This window comes from Rhinichthys klamathensis, unplaced genomic scaffold, assembly GCF_029890125.1.
Source record: "Rhinichthys klamathensis goyatoka isolate OS25496 unplaced genomic scaffold, OSU_Roscu_1.1 h1tg000647l_1, whole genome shotgun sequence".
NCBI classification, from domain to species: Eukaryota; Metazoa; Chordata; class Actinopteri; order Cypriniformes; family Leuciscidae; genus Rhinichthys; species Rhinichthys klamathensis.
The window spans coordinates 290855-308376 of record NW_026607093.1 but is presented as its reverse complement, the minus strand read 5'-3'; the positions used below and the strand labels follow the sequence as shown (position 1 = coordinate 308376).

At 39.9% G+C, this 17522-nt stretch overlaps 1 pseudogene; it reads right to left on the bottom strand.

The window, feature by feature from the left end:
- Positions 1 to 2871: 2871 nt before the first annotated feature.
- Positions 2872 to 17522, bottom strand: part of LOC130076418 (cilia- and flagella- associated protein 210-like) — a 37732-nt pseudogene continuing 23081 nt past the window's right edge.

Here is a 17522-nt window from a genome sequence, read left to right as displayed (position 1 = left end):
GTCTAAGTGAGATCCCAATCAGTCGACACGTCGACTACGTCTCCGTTCCCTCCTTCAGGGAACGAGGGTTACATACGTAACCGAGACGATTGTTTATGGACAACTTATACAACTCTGTACGACTGTGTAAGCGCCTACTTGATATGAAAACCCATGTACGTGGTACAATTAGGAAAAACAGAGGTGAACAGATCAAAACATTGTGTACTACCCTTTTATCAGGAAGTCACACAAGTGGACGAAGAAATTTGTCATGTATCTGTTTCAGATCAGTTTGTTCAACGCTTTTGTCATTTACAAAGCGAAAAACCCACAGGGTAATTGTAACACTCTTCTCTCATTCATCCAGAGTGTTATAAAATCATGGACCAGCCAACAGTATGCTGGTGGTGGGGCGGAAAGTGTTGAGCCCCCAACTGAAAACACTCCAAGAGCACCATACAACACTGACCCAACCAACTGGCTGAATGTCAGTTTTGCTGTTCATGAACTTGTTCCAATCCTGCCCACTCCCAAAAAGCAACACCCAACCAGAGGATGCAGAGTTTGTGTACGTAAGGGGTTGCGGAAGGAGACCTCGTTCTACTGCAAAAGTTGTGGTGTCCCCTTACATCCTGGGAAATGTTACTCCGTGTACCACTCAAAAGCAAATTACACTGCCTAAATTTGATATATTTTACATTTATTTATAAATTTAATTTATTTTGGAAGGTTTTATATATGAAGGAAACGACATCTGAATGTATTCTGCTTGAAAATGCACTTGTTTGATAAAAATGCCTTTTTCTCAGCTTTTTGTCAAAAATGTTGTGTTTTTGACAAAACCCATGGGCGTAGTAAGCAAAAAAAAAAGTGGGTGGGTCCTCCCCCAGAAAAAATGTACTAATGCCATTTCATGTATTCTGATGCCTTTTAATTAAACAAGTAAACTAAACTCGCCTCCACGTCGTGCATTAAATGCACAGCTATCCGTGGATTATCCCGCTGCTGATACCATGGTCATTTGCCAGCATTGACAACTTAAAGCTGTTATTGATGTTTGCAGCGCAATATTTGACTGGACGGGTACAACGGGCGGTTATTTTCGTGAGTTTCGGCTCGTTGAGAAATATAATGTAGCGATTCAGCGGAAATGGAGTTTAATTCATTAGGGCATTCCTCAAGTGTAATGGATTTCACTGACAGCGCTCTAGAAAGCGAACAGACATATGCGCTGAATGTAAAAGTGAGTTGGTCCAATATCATTGGTCTTAAAAAGTGGGTGGGTCTTGTCCCACCCATATACAATGGTTCCGACGCCCATGACAAAACCTACCTCTGTTCAAGTGGCAATAAAAAAAGAACAAATGAAGATAAAATAAAATCGTTTTTTTGTTTAAAAGCAGAGGCTCAGATCTTTATTTTGATATATAGCATCTTCATATATTTGTCACGAGTCTATGATGGAGGACTCAAATGCAGAAATGTGTTAACTGGTTTTATTGAAAGACAGTAGACAAGACGAGAGATGGTGGTGGGGTGAGGAGGTGAATAGTCCAAACAGTAGGCAGGGATGAGGCACAAAGACAGGCAGGCTGAGAGAGCGCTGAATCCAACCCAGGATGATAGTAGGAGGGAGGGTTAGTGATGTGACATTTGAACCGAGGCATCGGAGCTTGTGTCGAGAAAAAATGGGCGTGCCAGATGAAGCCGCGATTCGAGGCTTGTGTTGTTAACGTGAAAATCACGTGACTGATGACAAACGAGGCCTCGGTTTGTGTGGATACGTCATCGGTTCGGTCTGAGTGTCGCTTCCGGATAAAGGGGTTCGAAACTCGCGCCACCTTGTGGGTGTTGTCAGGAGTAGTAGAAGCTAGAAGCAGTTGTAGTGTCAGAAAGTCAGAGATCTCTCATTGTCGTTATTGTCTCATATATGTGTTAGGGCTGTATATTATTACATTATATCAGGTTAGAATAGTTATTATTAATAATAATTGTTATTATTAATTATAGTAGCTATATTATAGTCTTGTTATATTAATTAGATAAGATTATTTGGATTGCTTTGTATTTTTGGTAGCTTAGATTTTTGGATCTGGACTGCTTTTTCATTTGGATTGCCCTTTTGGATTTGTTTGCTTTTTATGACATCTTCCTTTATCCTGGTAATGGAGCCAGCAAGAAAGAGGAGATCCTCCCCTGTCTGGGCTCAACAGAAGCATCAGTATCTTCATTTATACCCGCTGGCACTGACATTTTATGTTCCCCTGCATCCTCTGGTCCTTGTGAAAGGATATTTTTCCAAGGCTGGACAGGTTTTGTCCAAGAAGAGGAATTGTCTAAACCCCAACACACTTCAAAAAAATTCATTTTCTCAATAAAAATCTATTGAAATCCTTCCTTCATCCACCCCAAACTGTGGTGTTTACAGCAGTTTACTTTATTACACTCCTTCGAGTCCCTCCACCATAAGCACTGCACTCAACACAGTCCCTTTTGTTGTTCATACTGTCACTATCCAATTTTTTTTTTTTTGAATAAATTAATTAACTGTGTGTGTGACAGTTGTCTCTGTACAAGTAAATGCAGACAGAGAAAGATACATGTTTTATTTCATACCCAGGCAATGGACAAATGTCTGCACAGATCTCTTTATTATTGCAAATGAAAGGTTACAGAGAAATTAACAGTGAGAAGAAGATAAATAAATAAAACAGAGCGGGAGGGGGGCGGGTCATTGGTTCAGAATGAATTAATTTGCCTGCTATTTCTTTGCACAGTAGCTAGGTGTCACTAGTGAGTAATGCTGAATGAAGCTTCGAGTAATGAACCTTTGGGTGAAGCAATGGGCTGCGAGGTCTCAGTGGTTCAGGAAGCCTCATTTTGCCATCACTAGGGAGGGTAGACACAGAAGGCCAGCAAGAGACTGTCTTGCTGCTTTGCTGATGGTATAAGCGGCCAGGGAAGCTCAGCTTGGAGGACAAACTAGGGAAGACAAAAGACACAGAAAGCACAAGAAACGACGAGACTAGACGAGGAGATTTAAGTTAGCTCTGACTAGAAATTACTAGACTGTCAAACAAACAATGTAGCACAACGTCTATACAGAAGAACAACATCTAACGAACTGGCAACACATGAGGGCAAGAGAACACATATAAAGGGAGCTAAGAACAAGAGGAACAGGTGAGCACACTCAGACAAGGAACAGGTGACCACACTCAGGTAAACGAGGACTCAAACAAGGGAGCAGAGAACATGAGGAACAGGTGACAACACTCAGACAAAAGAGGACTCAACTAGACAAGAGGGTGTGGTACAGGGAAACAAGGAGGCAGGAACAGAGGAGCACATGGCCAACACAAACAAAACCATATGTTAAAGCACAACACAAACATAGAGACATGAAACAAAGACAACACAGACAAAGCTGCCAGAGCAAGACCCTGACAATATTCATAGAAGAAAATATTCTGCGGGCCATTAAAGTTTAGCGAAAATCGTCAAAAACCCTGGCGGTGGCTGGCAACTTTTTTTAAAATTGCTGGCGGGGAAAGAGTTAATAAAGAGTTGACTATTTAATGGGATGACCTAACTTTTTCACATGACCGGGGGTTATGAATCTATATCATTATATGATGAGAACAATAGTTTGAACTAAATGTCTTGAAAGGGTATAATTTTAAATGCTGTGTTGAAATTATGAATATAAGTGTTTCTTTGTTGTGACTGATGGCTTCCTGTTTCCGGTTTTCTGAGAACGATTTTATTGGTTGTTGATTGTTTTACGTCACTATGACTACGCTAGGACTTGCGATAATATCAAACATGTTTAATATGAAAGACTAGAAAAAGACTGGCATAAATCGGGTCGCCGACTGCAGATTATCACCTCACAATTAACGATCGAGACGACGGGAGCGCGCCGAGACTCCAGTAAGATTCCTAAAGACTGCCGGTCTTTAGTCTGGGACTGTGAAAATCCTTTGGTGTACGCCCGGCATAAGAAGTACGGAGCCCCGCACAATAAGAGAGCTACAAATGCAGTAACTCCAGTGCGATGCTGTCACTCACAGCTATGGTGTTGGGTTTGACGAGCTCTTTAGAGCGCATGTGCAGCGCCTCCCGCTGTTCAGCCGCTGCTATGACACTTCTGCTGAGACGATTCACTCCGTTCACACTGTCCTGCATGCGCTGCCAATCAGATTTGGACAAAACTAGGTCTGCTTCGTATTTCTCTATCTCCCAACTCACAACTGTATGCATTAGACAACAAATTTCCAAGTTATTATAAAAGCCATTCCTGATAAGCTGGAGTCGATGGTTGCGGTCAACACCTCTCATATTGCCGGATTGAGAGAAAAGCTTAACGCCGTGTGTGATGATGTGAATGAGGTGAAGACCAAAGTTTCCCAAGTCGAGTCATCACTGTTGAAAGAGAACAATCGGATCGGCGCATTGGAGTCACGCATCACTGAATTGGAGCGGTATTCCAGACGTTGGAATTTGAAATTACACTGCCTGTCAGATAATATCGATGAAAAAAATGTAAGGAGAGAACTGGTTGGCATTTGTCAGAAATTACTGCCAGAGCACGCTGACCATCTTCCGGATGTGATCGACACAGTGCATCGTGTTGGTGTGAAGAAAATTCTGCCCGCGGTGTAATCATCCAGTTCTCTTCGTGTATACACAGAGCAGCAGTACGGGCGGCAGCCAAAAACTCCGCTTATCTACGGGAAAATGGTCTGCGTTTTAGAGAGGATCTTTGCAAGGCCGACAGAGATGGTAGAATGAAGTTGTGGCCGTTAGTCGACGAGGCACGGAAAGCAGGAAAGGTTGCCTACTTTGTAGCTGGTCGGGCCTTCGTGGAGAAAAAAGAGATCTTTCCGCCAAGCTGAGTTCTCTCAACTTTGAGATAAGGTGTTCTGTTTACATGCTTGTTAAAAAATAAATTAATTTGTTTTTCATCGCCACTTGTTTTTTTCCTAGCTATTGTTCATATTTTGTCCGGTTATACCTACGAAACTACAGTTGATGTGGCACTTTTTGTTCTCATCAAAATATTGTTCAAGTGAATTCAATTTTTATTTTGATGTCTTTAACTTTAATTTCACTCAATGCAAAGAATCGAAATAGCCTTACCTTGTGTCAAATAGTAAACTGAGCAACAGGAGAACTGGATATTAATTATAAAAACGCTTGCACGCTCTTGCCGTATCTACGGACTGACCGCTTGTTCTTTAGGAGCGGGTAGATGTTTCTCCCTGCCTTCTCGGCTGTTTCGATGACTTGATTGGCGTATTTCAGGAACTGGGTTTCCTCCTCAACAATGAGAGCGGTGTTCTTTGCCACAAAGTCTTTCAGTTCTTTTTTCGCACGACGATTTGTGGTCTAATAACGTAAGACACGAACATGGAGGCCTTTCACTCTGTCGGTCTGGTATACTGCTTGGTTTCTGCTTTCTCAATAGCCTCCTTTCGTATCTGGGCCTGGTATTTCTCTTCTTCTATGTTGAGACGTTTCTTCTCCTCTTCTTCGATCGCCTTCAGCTTGCTGTGGACGCCAGCAGCGTAGGCGCCGGTGCCGTACTTTTGCAATCAGGCGTAGACAACGTAAACCATCCCTTGAGTTTCTTCTCTAAGAAATGTAATTCTGCCAAGCGAAAGTACTCCACTATCAAGCAAGAGACTTTGGCTTTAGTCCTGGCTATTCAACACTTCGAAGTGTATTTAGGCTCTACGGTACATCCAGTTAAGGTCTATACTGACCATGAGCCACTCAAATTCCTCAGTCGCATGTACAATTCAAATCGTAGGTTAATCCGCTGGAGTCTATTGCTTCAGCCTTTTAACCTCCAAATTGTGCATGTCCGGGGAATAGACAATATTATCGCAGATGCGTTGTCTAGGGTGGATGCTTAATAGTATTTAAAAAAAAAATTACTTGGAAAAAAACAAAAACGTTTTGTTTATTGTGAAAATGAACTTGCATGTGTCCTTATTTACTGAATATGGTCTATACATTTAGGTTATAGTTAATAATAATAAAACAACACTATATGTATATATATATATAGATTGTTTTGGGATTTATTTTAATTTATTGGGCTTGCTAACCTAATGTAAGTCTGTAGCAATACTAGGTATTGCGTCGCGCATAGTTGCGATTTGCCTGTGACTTAACCATATACGCCAAAATAATACATTCCTGTGTAATTCTAACTTCTTTTCGCATGCAGATACGCCTTGAACGAGGTAGTGATTATTTATAGCTGGAACTCTATTGTCTGGGTTGGCTCAAACATTGAGCTGAAACACAGAATTCGTGAGTAAAAATGAGTGTTCTCATGTTCCAGGTATGGCGACAGGTCACCATTTCGGGGTGGGGGTATTACGTCCCCCAGCTCTGGTGTTTGTTCCTATACATGTGTTTGAGCGCAATGTCTCTTCCCCAATTACAGATGAGCCACACCTGAGCGAAGCCTACTTGCGCTAAAAAAGGCTCCTGGGACCACACCTGAGCGCGCACACAGAGCCTGAGAACAGAGTCGATGCACAGCCGTGCTTTCTGTCTTTTGAGTGACTACCGTCCAGCCGTCCACCCGGCAGTAGAAAGCGTTCCGCCTTTGTATTTTTTTTGTTAACCTACCTATTATTTGATAACAATTCTGTTAAATAAACATACCCCTACTTTTGATACGAGCTGATCTGTGTGCGTCTCTCCTTTGTTAAGGGGTGGTGTCCGTCTGCCCGTAACATAGTGGAGGCTCGTCCGAGATCAATAGTTTAAGTCGGACTTTAGTGTTTAGTGTTAATTGCGGAACTTTTGAACGCTACAACATTTTGGTGAGTATTCTGGTGGGCAATTTTGATTGTCTGTTCCTTTGTTTAGTCGACTGTTTATTTTATTTTGGTGGATATCTCAGGAGGGGGCACGTGGGACGCCTCGAGCTGAGTAAGCCACTGAAGATTGCGTAGGTATTTAGGATTTTTTTGGGGGGTTTTATGTGTAGTTAGTTAGAGAAGTTGGACAACATTTTGCCTATCAGAATACCTTTTAGTTTAGTTGTATAGCTTGTGATATATTGTGGCATATCGCCTATTTAGTGAGCGCTGGTACTCTGTATGTACTAGCGTATTGGTTAAATTTGTGGGTGGACATTAAAATTCGTGGTCGTTTGTAGCCTATATTGTGCTTTTCTACTTGATTTTGGTGCGCTTTAAGCGTCTTTTCGCGTTATAAATGGCAACAGAGGAAGCTACCTATTATTTGACAACCCTTCTGTTAAATAAACATACCCCTACTTTTGATACGAGCTGATCTGTGTGCGTCTCTCCTTTATGTTAAGGGTGGTGTCCGTCTGCCCGTAACACCAAGTTATTAAAAAAAGCTCTGATTATTATACATTATTTTCAGATATTTTGTTGTGCAGTATTTTTTATTTTTTTTGTTAATTTTTTTTTATTGAAGGAAAAGGAAAACAATACAACAATAACACAATACAGAATTTCCATTCACAGATACAATTTATCCTTTCCCCCCTTTTTTGTTTTTTTCCACCCACTTTTTAAACATATATGTACATGTACACGGACACATATACACATTACAAAAAAAATAAAAAAAACCTAAAACAAAACACTCTAATAAGAATTATTAGAAATAAGTAAATTAGATCACAGAGTGTCGTGTTAGAAATAATAAACAACTCCCCACCCACTCAGCTCACCATGACCAACACACATATTACTGGTTAATTATGCAATACAAACAGTACAATAATAACAGGCACACATTCAATTGGGTAGTACCTTTAAATTTGTGAAATAGGAAATAAAGGGTTGCCATTTAAGGAAACATTTGACTGTACATCCTCTCAATGTATATTTCATTTTCTCAAGTTTTAAAAAATACATGATGTCTCTGAGCCAACGGGAGATAGAAGGATATTTAGCAGACTTCCAATGTAGCAATAAGGAGCGTCTTGCTAGTAAGGATGTGAAAGCTATGATGTCCTTTTGTGTACGGTTAAGTGCCATTGAGGGGTCAGGAATCCCAAATATAGCAATCAGAGGACAAGGTTGGAGATTTACCCCAAGAACAGAGGACATAATATTAAAATAAGCCACCCAGAAATCTACCAAATCAGGACAAAAAAAAAAAAAGTGTGGCTAAGATGACAAGGGGAGCCATGGCATTTATCACATTTGTCTTCCACTTCCGGATATATTTCAGATAGTCTAAGCTTAGAGAAATGTACCCTATGTAAAACCTTGAATTGAATAAGTCCAAGACGAGCACAAGAGGTGGTAGAACGTATCCTCTCTATGGCCTGTTCCCAAGACTCCTCCTGTATTTGTATTCCCAGTTCCCTTTTCCATGTACCCTTAAGTTTGGCATTTGAAAAGTCGCTAAAAGCTAAGATAATGTCATATAGCTTTGAAATTATTCCCCTGTGATGAGGGACAAATGAAAGCATGGTTTCCCACCGATGCACTGGAGGTAAAGAAGGGAAATTAGGGAAACACTTAGCCACAAAGTTGCGAGTTTGAAAATAGCGAAACAGATGAGTAACAGGGAGTTCAAAGCGAGATGAGAGATTGGTAAAGCTATCAAAGACACCATCTACATATAAATCTCTGAATTGCAAAACACCCTTGTCATACCACAGTGAAAATGTCGAGTCCGAAAGTGATGGAGGAAATAAATGGTTGTTATTGATAGGACCCAAGGAAGATGCATCTACAAATTTAAAGTGTCGTCTAAATTGATACCAGATTTTGAGTGTGTTAAGAACCACTTGATTATCAGTGTATAGAGAAGGTTTCGTAGGTAAAGAGGAATAAAGTAGAGCAGGTATAGAAGATCCCCTAGAGGATGATAGTTCTAGTTTACACCAAGAGGATCCAGGGGATTTTAACCAGTAGCAAAGTTTATGGATGTGAGCCGCCCAATAGTAAGTTAAAAAATTAGGTAATGCCAGTCCTCCATTAAGTCTGCATCTCTGCAGTAGAGTTTTACGAATCCTAGGTGATTTTCCGCCCCAAATAAAAGAACAAATTATCTTATCAAATGAGTCAAAGAAATGTTTTGGCAGAAAAAGAGGAATTGACTGGAATAAAAAAAGAAATTTCGGTAAAATATTCATTTTAACAACATTAATCTTGCCGATTAGTGAAAGGGGGAGGTTACCCCATCTTTGAATATTAGATGTAATCCTAGAGATAAGGGGAGTGAAATTCGCAGACGCAAGGCTAGATAAAGAACGAGTCACGTTAACACCTAGGTATTTGAACCCTGATGGATTAAATCGAAAAGGCAAATCTGACTGTTGCAACTGACATGCTGCAGTATTAATGGGAAAACACTCACTTTTCTCCAAATTTAATTTGTAACCTGAAAAAGCGCTGAAGTTCTCCAGAATACCCAAAACCGCAGGGATGGAAAGTGTAGGATCAGTTATATACAATAACAAATCATCCGCATAAAGTGATAATTTATATTCGAATCCATTACGGGTGATACCTTTGAATAAAGGGGAAGATCTTAATGTAATTGACAGAGGCTCGATAGCAATAGCAAAGAGCAAAGGTAATAAAGGACAACCTTGGCGAGTTCCACGTCCAAGGGCAAAATAATCAGAATAAACATCATTAGTATGAACACTAGCCTTGGGGGATGAGTAAAGGAGGCGAATCCAAGAAATAAAATTTTCACCAAATCCAAATTTTTTCAGAACTGCAAACAAGTATTCCCACTCTACCATATCGAATGCTTTTTCGGCGTCTAAAGAAATCACAAGCTCAGGAAGTTCAGCCGAGTGTTTTGAGTAAATTATATTGAAAAGTGTACGGGTATTAAAAAACAGTTGACGTCCCTTTATAAAACCATTTTGCTCTTCAGATATAATATGAGGAAGCACATTCTCTAAGCGGGATGCAATTACTTTAGCCAATACCTTGACGTCAGCATTAAGCAAAGACAATGGTCTGTAAGACCCACAGGAGGTCGAATCTTTGTCCTTTTTGAGAAGGAGAGTGATATTGGCTTGTGTCAAGGTTGGTGGTAATGAACCACTTTCTAGGGATTCATTGAATACGGATAAAAGTAACGGTGCCAATTTGCCAATAAATGTTTTAAAAAATTCAATCGGAAACCCATCGGGGCCTGGAGCTTTATTAGATTGCATAGCATTAATTGCTATTAATACTTCTTCAAGAGAGAGTGGAGAGTCCATTTGCGTGGCAGTATTTGTATCAATGACAGGGTTCGAAAGATTCTGAAGAAATGTATTCATTTTAGTGTTGTCAGTAGGAAATTCAGATTTATATAATAAAGAGTAAAATGATTTAAAAATAGCCTTAATTTCCAAGGGGTCTGTAGTAATAGTGTCATACGTGTTTTTAATAGTAGGTATCAGACGGGAAGTGGCCTGCCGTCGTAACTGATGTGCCAGTAAACGACTTGCCTTGTCGCCATATTCGTAGTATGAGCCACGGCTGCGTAATAGCAAGCGCTCTGCCTCTTTAGTTGAGATGAGATCAAATTCTGCTTGCAGATCAAGACGCTGCTTAAGAAGTTCTGGAGAAGGGTTCAGCGCGAATCTTTGATCAAGGTCCCCAATCACAGATGTAAGTGCATTAAGCCTGGCATTAATCTTTTTATTAGAAAGAGCAGAATAAGAAATAATTTGACCTCTCAGGTAACATTTAAGTGTCTCCCACAGCAATGAATATGAAGATGAGTCATTATGATTGAAAGACAAGAACTCATCAATAGAGTTTGAAATGAATTTGCAGAATTCTTGGTCTGCCAAAAGGAGAGAGTTAAATCTCCAAAGTGGTGGGCTACGTTTATAGGTAGAAAGTTGAATATCTAATAGTAAAGGTGAATGGTCGGAGATTACAATACCTAAATAGTCCGAAGAATTAACACATTAATTAAGCGTACGGTCAATAAAAAAATAATCAATCCTAGAATATGAATGGTGCACCTGGGAAAAGAAAGAGAATTTTTTAATAGAGGGGTTACGAGATCTCCATGGATCAATAAGACCATACTGTTTCATAAAATCAGAGAAAGTTTTAGACATAGCAGATTGAGATAGATTTCGAGGATTAGACCGATCTAAGATTGGGTCGAAAACACAATTTAAATCCCCACCGAAAATCAGCAGGTGTGTATTCAAGAAGGGGATGTTACTCAGCAATCTGTTAGCGAATTCAACATCATCGAAGTTCGGGGCATATACATTCACCAACAAAACCTTTTTTTGCATCAGGGTACCAGCAACCATGAGGTATCTGCCATTCCTATCAGCAATAACGTCAGTGGATGAGAACTGGACTTTTTTGTTAATTAGAATAGCGACTCCCCTAGCTTTTGAATTCAAGTTTGAGTGAAAGACTTGACCTACCCAAGGGCAATCTAACCTAACATGGTCTTTAACACGAAGATGAGTCTCCTGCAAAAAACTAAATCAGAGTTTAAACGTTTCAAGTGTGCAAAAACCTTAGATCTCTTAACAGGATTACCCATACCTCTGATATTCCAACTGATGAATCTGAGAGGTGTGCCTGACCCAGCAATGCTGGGATCTATATTGCCATTAACCATTTGAAAAAATTAAAATTTATTTATTTTATTTATAAATTTATTTTTGAAAATGATCATATAGAGCCGAGGTGGGCCCCCCTCCCCTCCCAACATACCCCTAAACACAAATGCACCCAAAGTCCCCATATAACCACAGAACAAAGGAGACAGCAGTGCTTCCCACAGTAAACAAAAGTTGTCCACAACACCGTTGAACAACTCGGAGACCATGCAAACCAAACAAAAGTAAGAGAAGAAAAAAAGAGAAAAAAACTCCCGCTGATCTCAACACTATTTAACGTTAAACATATGCGCATGAATACAGTAAAGCACGCGAAAATACAAATAACAGTGGGCCCTCAGTCCTGTGCAAATAGATGCAGAAAGCATAAAATGAGGTAATGTTGATCAGATCTAGTAAGTGCAGCAAGCTAGAAAACCACCTAATACTAAACAAATTAAGACTGGTGTATTCACAACCTCTAAGGAATAGGCCTACTAGAACATAGATCAGAAACGCTGTTGGAGCTCACCCAGGAACCAAAGTTTTGACAAAGTCGCTGGCTTCCTCCGCAGAAACGAAATCCTTCTCAACACCGTTGTATGTGATGCGAAGAAGCGTTGGATGAAACAGACCATATCGAGCACCGTCAATGCCACGAAGTTGACGTCTGACCTCGTTGAATGCAGCCCGAGCCCGAGCTATCTTGACAGTGTGGTCAGGGAAAACTGAGACGGTCGCGTCTCTGACTTTAATCTGCCGGAGCTCTCTCGCGCGGCGCAGAATGTCAACACAGTCACTGTAATAATGAAATCTGCACACAATGGCTCGTGGACGATCACCAGGCTTGGGTTTGGGTTGGAGGGTCCGGTGGGACCGGTCCAAAAGCGGCTCCTTTTCCAGATTGAACGCTTCCTTCAGTAAGGCGGCCACAGCAGCCGTGGTACAGGTGTCAGGGCCCTCCGGTACTCCCACTATCCTGATGTTGTTACGCCGTGATCTGGACTCCAAGTCTTCACATTTATTTTCCAGCATGGCTATGTTAGCTGTGAGGCGCTCGATAGTTGTTTTCATCTCGGCGATGTCATCTGAGCACTCGGTGAGTGCGTGCTCCATCTCTCCGACCGTACCTTTTAGCTCAGACATGGTAGCATCGGTAGCAGCTTTATCATTCGCCAGCTGTGACTTCACCGCTTGCAGGTCAAGCTTAATAGTAGGCAAAGCATCCCCGAGAGTATCCTGGAGTTCCTTTTTAAAAATATCAGCAATATCTTTCCTCACCGAGGCCAATAACTCAAGCTTGAGTGCAGCGATGTCAAGGTTGGCATCCGTCGAGGTGCCCTCGACCTCTGAGGTAACAGATGATCCACTCGAAGACGCGGTCGCAACTTGCAGACCAGGCCGCAGTTGTGTCTGAATAGTTTTGCGAGTTTTAGAATTCTTTCCAGCCATCTTATGCAGTCCGGAGTTAGACTTTTTAGTAAAAAATGTTGCGGAGTAAAACTATACTAAATATGTAACGAAAAAGCGCAGAAAAATAACAATATTAACTGAAATCGGCAGGAGCTAACAAACTCACGTCCTACTCCATTGATGCTCGGCAGCGCCCCCCTGTTGTGCAGTATTTTGAATTCTTTAAAAACCTTGTTTTCTCGAGCCTTTTCTCCGACCGTTCTGGACGACACCTGTTCTATCTAAGGCTGTTGACATTTTAACCCTCTGGGGTCTGAGGGGTTTTCTGGGTCCCTGAGGTGTTCTGACATGCTCTAACATTTGCGCTTATTTCTGTTACTTGTGACATTTTCATGGCTAAAGTCTTATTACACTCGCCTTCAGCTTGCTGTGGACGCCAGCAGCGTAGGCGCCGGTGCCGTACTTTTGCAATCAGGCGTAGACAACGTAAACCATCCCGTGAGTTTCTTCTCTAAGAAATGTAATTCTGCCCAGCGAAAGTACTCCACTATCAAGCAAGAGACTTTGGCTTTAGTCCTGGCTATTCAACACTTCGAAAGTGTATTTAGGTTCTACGGTACATCCAGTTAAGGTCTATACTGACCATGACCCACTCAAATTCCTCAGTCGCATATACAATTCAAATCGTAGGTTAATGCGCTGATTGCTTCAACCTTTTAACCTCCAAATTGTGCATGTCCGGGGAATAGACAATATTATCGCAGATGCATTGTCTAGGGTGGATGCTTAATAGTATTTTTTTTAAAAGCTGAACGCACTTTCTTTCATTTGTTGTATGTATGTGTATTGGAGTGCTTTTCCTTCTTCTTTAGCTTTTTGAGCTTAAAGTTTTTGCTTCTCCATGAAGATTTGATCTGCTTCCTTCTTTGCATTCAGCATCTTCAGAGCTTTCTGTTCCAGCTCTTGCCTCTGATATAGAGTTGAGAAAAATGTTTATTTCAATAAATGCATTTCAAATTCTATATATAAACCGTGTGATGCTCATAAACCCAGCATCACTGTGGTAAAATTAAGCAATAAGCCCCGCGAAGCCGTGTTTTACAGTGGAACAGCTGAGGGACGTTGTTAGGCATGACGCGGAGCGGAGATTTAAAAATGTTTACATGTCGTTAGCCTCATAGCTATTATGCTATGAGACTAACGATGTATAAAAACATTAGGAATAATTTACCCTGGATTCTCTGTGTGCAGAGATAGATTTCAACATGGCTTCATGTTTTTCTTCTTTCTCGCGCTGCACTCGGGCCCGTCTGGCCTCACGTTCAGCGACTGCTTTTGCGATGATATCTTCCTCATTGCTGATTTTTTCCTGCTTCTGCACGGCTAACTGCTGTATAACAGTCTCTCTATGTCTTTGACGCTCTAAAAGGCAAAAAATAAAGACAAATACAAGCCCAGTTCTGAGACAGTGGAAAGAATTATACTTTCTCCAGGCTTCCCACTCAGTGAACTTCCATTAATTCAATAACCTTCCCAGTTAGATGTGATTCATGAATGAGCAAGTTGTAAGAATGTGGATGTCAAATGATATGTCAATGTTCCCAAAATACCTTTCACAGACAAATTAAAGATTGGAACTGGTTTGCAAGCACGTTTGAATTTGAAACAAACACTTAGAGCAGTTTCTAGTTGATTAAATACACCCGAATAACTAAGTTAGCAAAACTCAAATAATTTGAGGTAATCAGTTACATCAAATTGTTTAAGTTAAGAAATTGAATGTGTAAGTAAGCAGAGCTTGCAGATTTTTGTTTTGTAATCATATATTTTAATTGCTTTTAACTTGAAATATCTGAGTAAGATAATTCATACACAACTTAAAACTCTCATGTAATCTCAACTTCAATATTTTTAGTAGTGGAAACTTGGCTAGATTTAACAAGCCAATTCAATAAGTGCTACCTATAGTATCAGCATATCATAGCCCTTGCGGAATGAGTACATCAACTTTAAACATTTAACACACACTGTTCTCAAACCAAACTCGTCACCGGCCATGATGGTAACTCCCCAAAAAACCCAACATAACAGAAACTCTTCTAAACTAGCATAACAAAACATTAAACACTACTAAATCTCCCACTTAACATTAATCTGGCACAAAAACCATTATATGAGACTTAATTTTAGCATTTACTCTCCCTTTTGAGTGTCATTGCAAAGCATGCTGGGAAATAAAAATCCCAGCCCAGATTCAGCTAAATTTAAGTTTGTCAAAATTAAAAGAAACAAGTTCATAGAACTCAAAACAACGAAACAATTCAACTTACTTAAAATGTGTCAGTTTTGTGAGCTCAAAAGAAAAAATAAATGTTAAAATATTCATAAAATTGTAAGTATCGTATATTAATTTGATGGAACTAATTTGTATAATGTGAGTTGGCCCTACTGACAAAAAAATGACAAAAGCACACAATTCTGAAAATAATAATAAAAGGTCATTCAAAACATTGCTAAATACTGTATACTATAAATAATACTAAAATATCACTGGAAGCCCATGATCTCTAGAGATTCACAGTTTTAAAGTAACAAAAATGCCTAAAATGCGCCCAAAGTTATTTTATCTGTTGTCTAAGCATTTAATATATAAATGTTAGTATGGGTTGGAAGTGTTTAACATAATTAATCAGCATGCTGTGTTTTTGATGCGTGTTAGCCCTCATGAATGTGCAAAAATGCTCCTGAAAATAAAGAAGTTAATTTCTGACACTAATGAGTGTGATTAATATCCACCACAGGACGCATTTCCATTGTCTTATGTACAATACCTAAATGTTTCCTCCTGTTTTTCTCTCCTCATTCTCGTCACTTTTTTCGCTCTGGCTGGCGATCTGCTTTCTCTTCTCCTCCTCTTCCTCTTGCCTCCGAGCCTCCGCTGCTTTTGTCAGCTCTCTGTTGGTCAAATGGTCCTGATGGAAGACAGAAGAAGGGATTTCAAAACTGCATCTGATTCGATCTGCTTTTACAGTGTGTAAGGACTCAAGGGCGGATCTAATCCGTGGGGAATTTGCATATCATAATTAATAATTGGTAATTAATAATTATTCATGCATGTTTGGATTAGATCAGTCTTACATGTTAATAAATCTCCCGATAAGGGAGGATCTGTCATTTTACCTGCATGTATGCATGTGAATCCTTGAAATTAACCACAAGTTGATTGCAATTAATTACACGGACCACGTTTCACAAAACAGGTATAATGAATTAGCTCAATTGTCAGTATAATATTTGTGGGGATCCACAATATCATCGTACTTTATAGGATTTCAGGAAACGCAATTCTCTGGCCAGAAGAATTGGGTTTCCCGCCCTATAAACACATACTCTTTAAAGGCCATGGTGCAGGTTAAACACCACTGTCGATTAATGGGTACATAAAGCAGTTAAGATATGTATATAAAGTTAGAAATGTCTCCAAAATGGTGTTAAAGTCCAGTTTTTTACGTTTTTGGTTAGTAACGGTTATTTTTTTACGCGACTCGGCGATGACGTCACATGAGGTAGACGCAGGCAGCGGCGCGCTTGGTTTAGTTACAGTTCTGATGGTTCACAGCCGAGGAGATCGATGTTCTCGTCAGGGCCGTAAAATAAAGAGAAGTGACATTGGGCCGGGGATGGGACAAACCCACCCAAATTAGCTTCGGTTAAACATGCACATAATAATTTGGGTAAATGTGTACGCTTTATGCCTATTTTTCCTATCGTCATGAACACAACAGTGATTTCACTCGTGTTTAAATAGTTTTCCTTATAATAATGTATCATTTGCAAAAAGTAAAATGCATCTGTGTAGATGAGAGAATCATCTACAGTGTATGCGCGTTGTTCATTCTGTATGGCCAAGCATGCGCGCTTAAAATAGCATCTGAATGTACGCGCTAGACCTAGACTTTAGACTAGGTTAGGGTGACCAACAGTCCTGTTTTCACGTCCTGTCCTGGCTGGGTTTTTTTTTTTAAATTATGAAAATTTCCTGGTTTTCAAAACTTCTGGGAAAGATCAGCTCTAAAGCAAAACATAGATGGGCAAACAAGGAGGATGAGGAAGAAAAACAGGATAAAGAGGAAGACTAAAGATACATTTTGTTAGTTTGTTTTTGTAAGCTTGTGAGAGCTATTTTTGTTAAATTTGGAGGTATTTCTTTTAGTTATTTCTTATTTATATATTTATTTTTCTAATACAGAAGAGACATTATTTCATTCATTCAAACCTGTAATAATTATATATTTATTTTTCTAATACAGAAGAGACATTTCATTCATTCAAACCTTTAATAAAACAGGCTCTGAGAAGGCTATCTGAATTTGTGTCTTGTAATATAACCATTTTCTACAGAGGAGGCATAGGCTACTTTAAATATACTGAAATTAATAAGGCATCATTGAGTAAATTTCGAGTATAATTTGAGTATCTGTTTGCCAGGCCGAGTGTCCTGCTTTCACCTCTATCTCCAGTGAAAATGTTG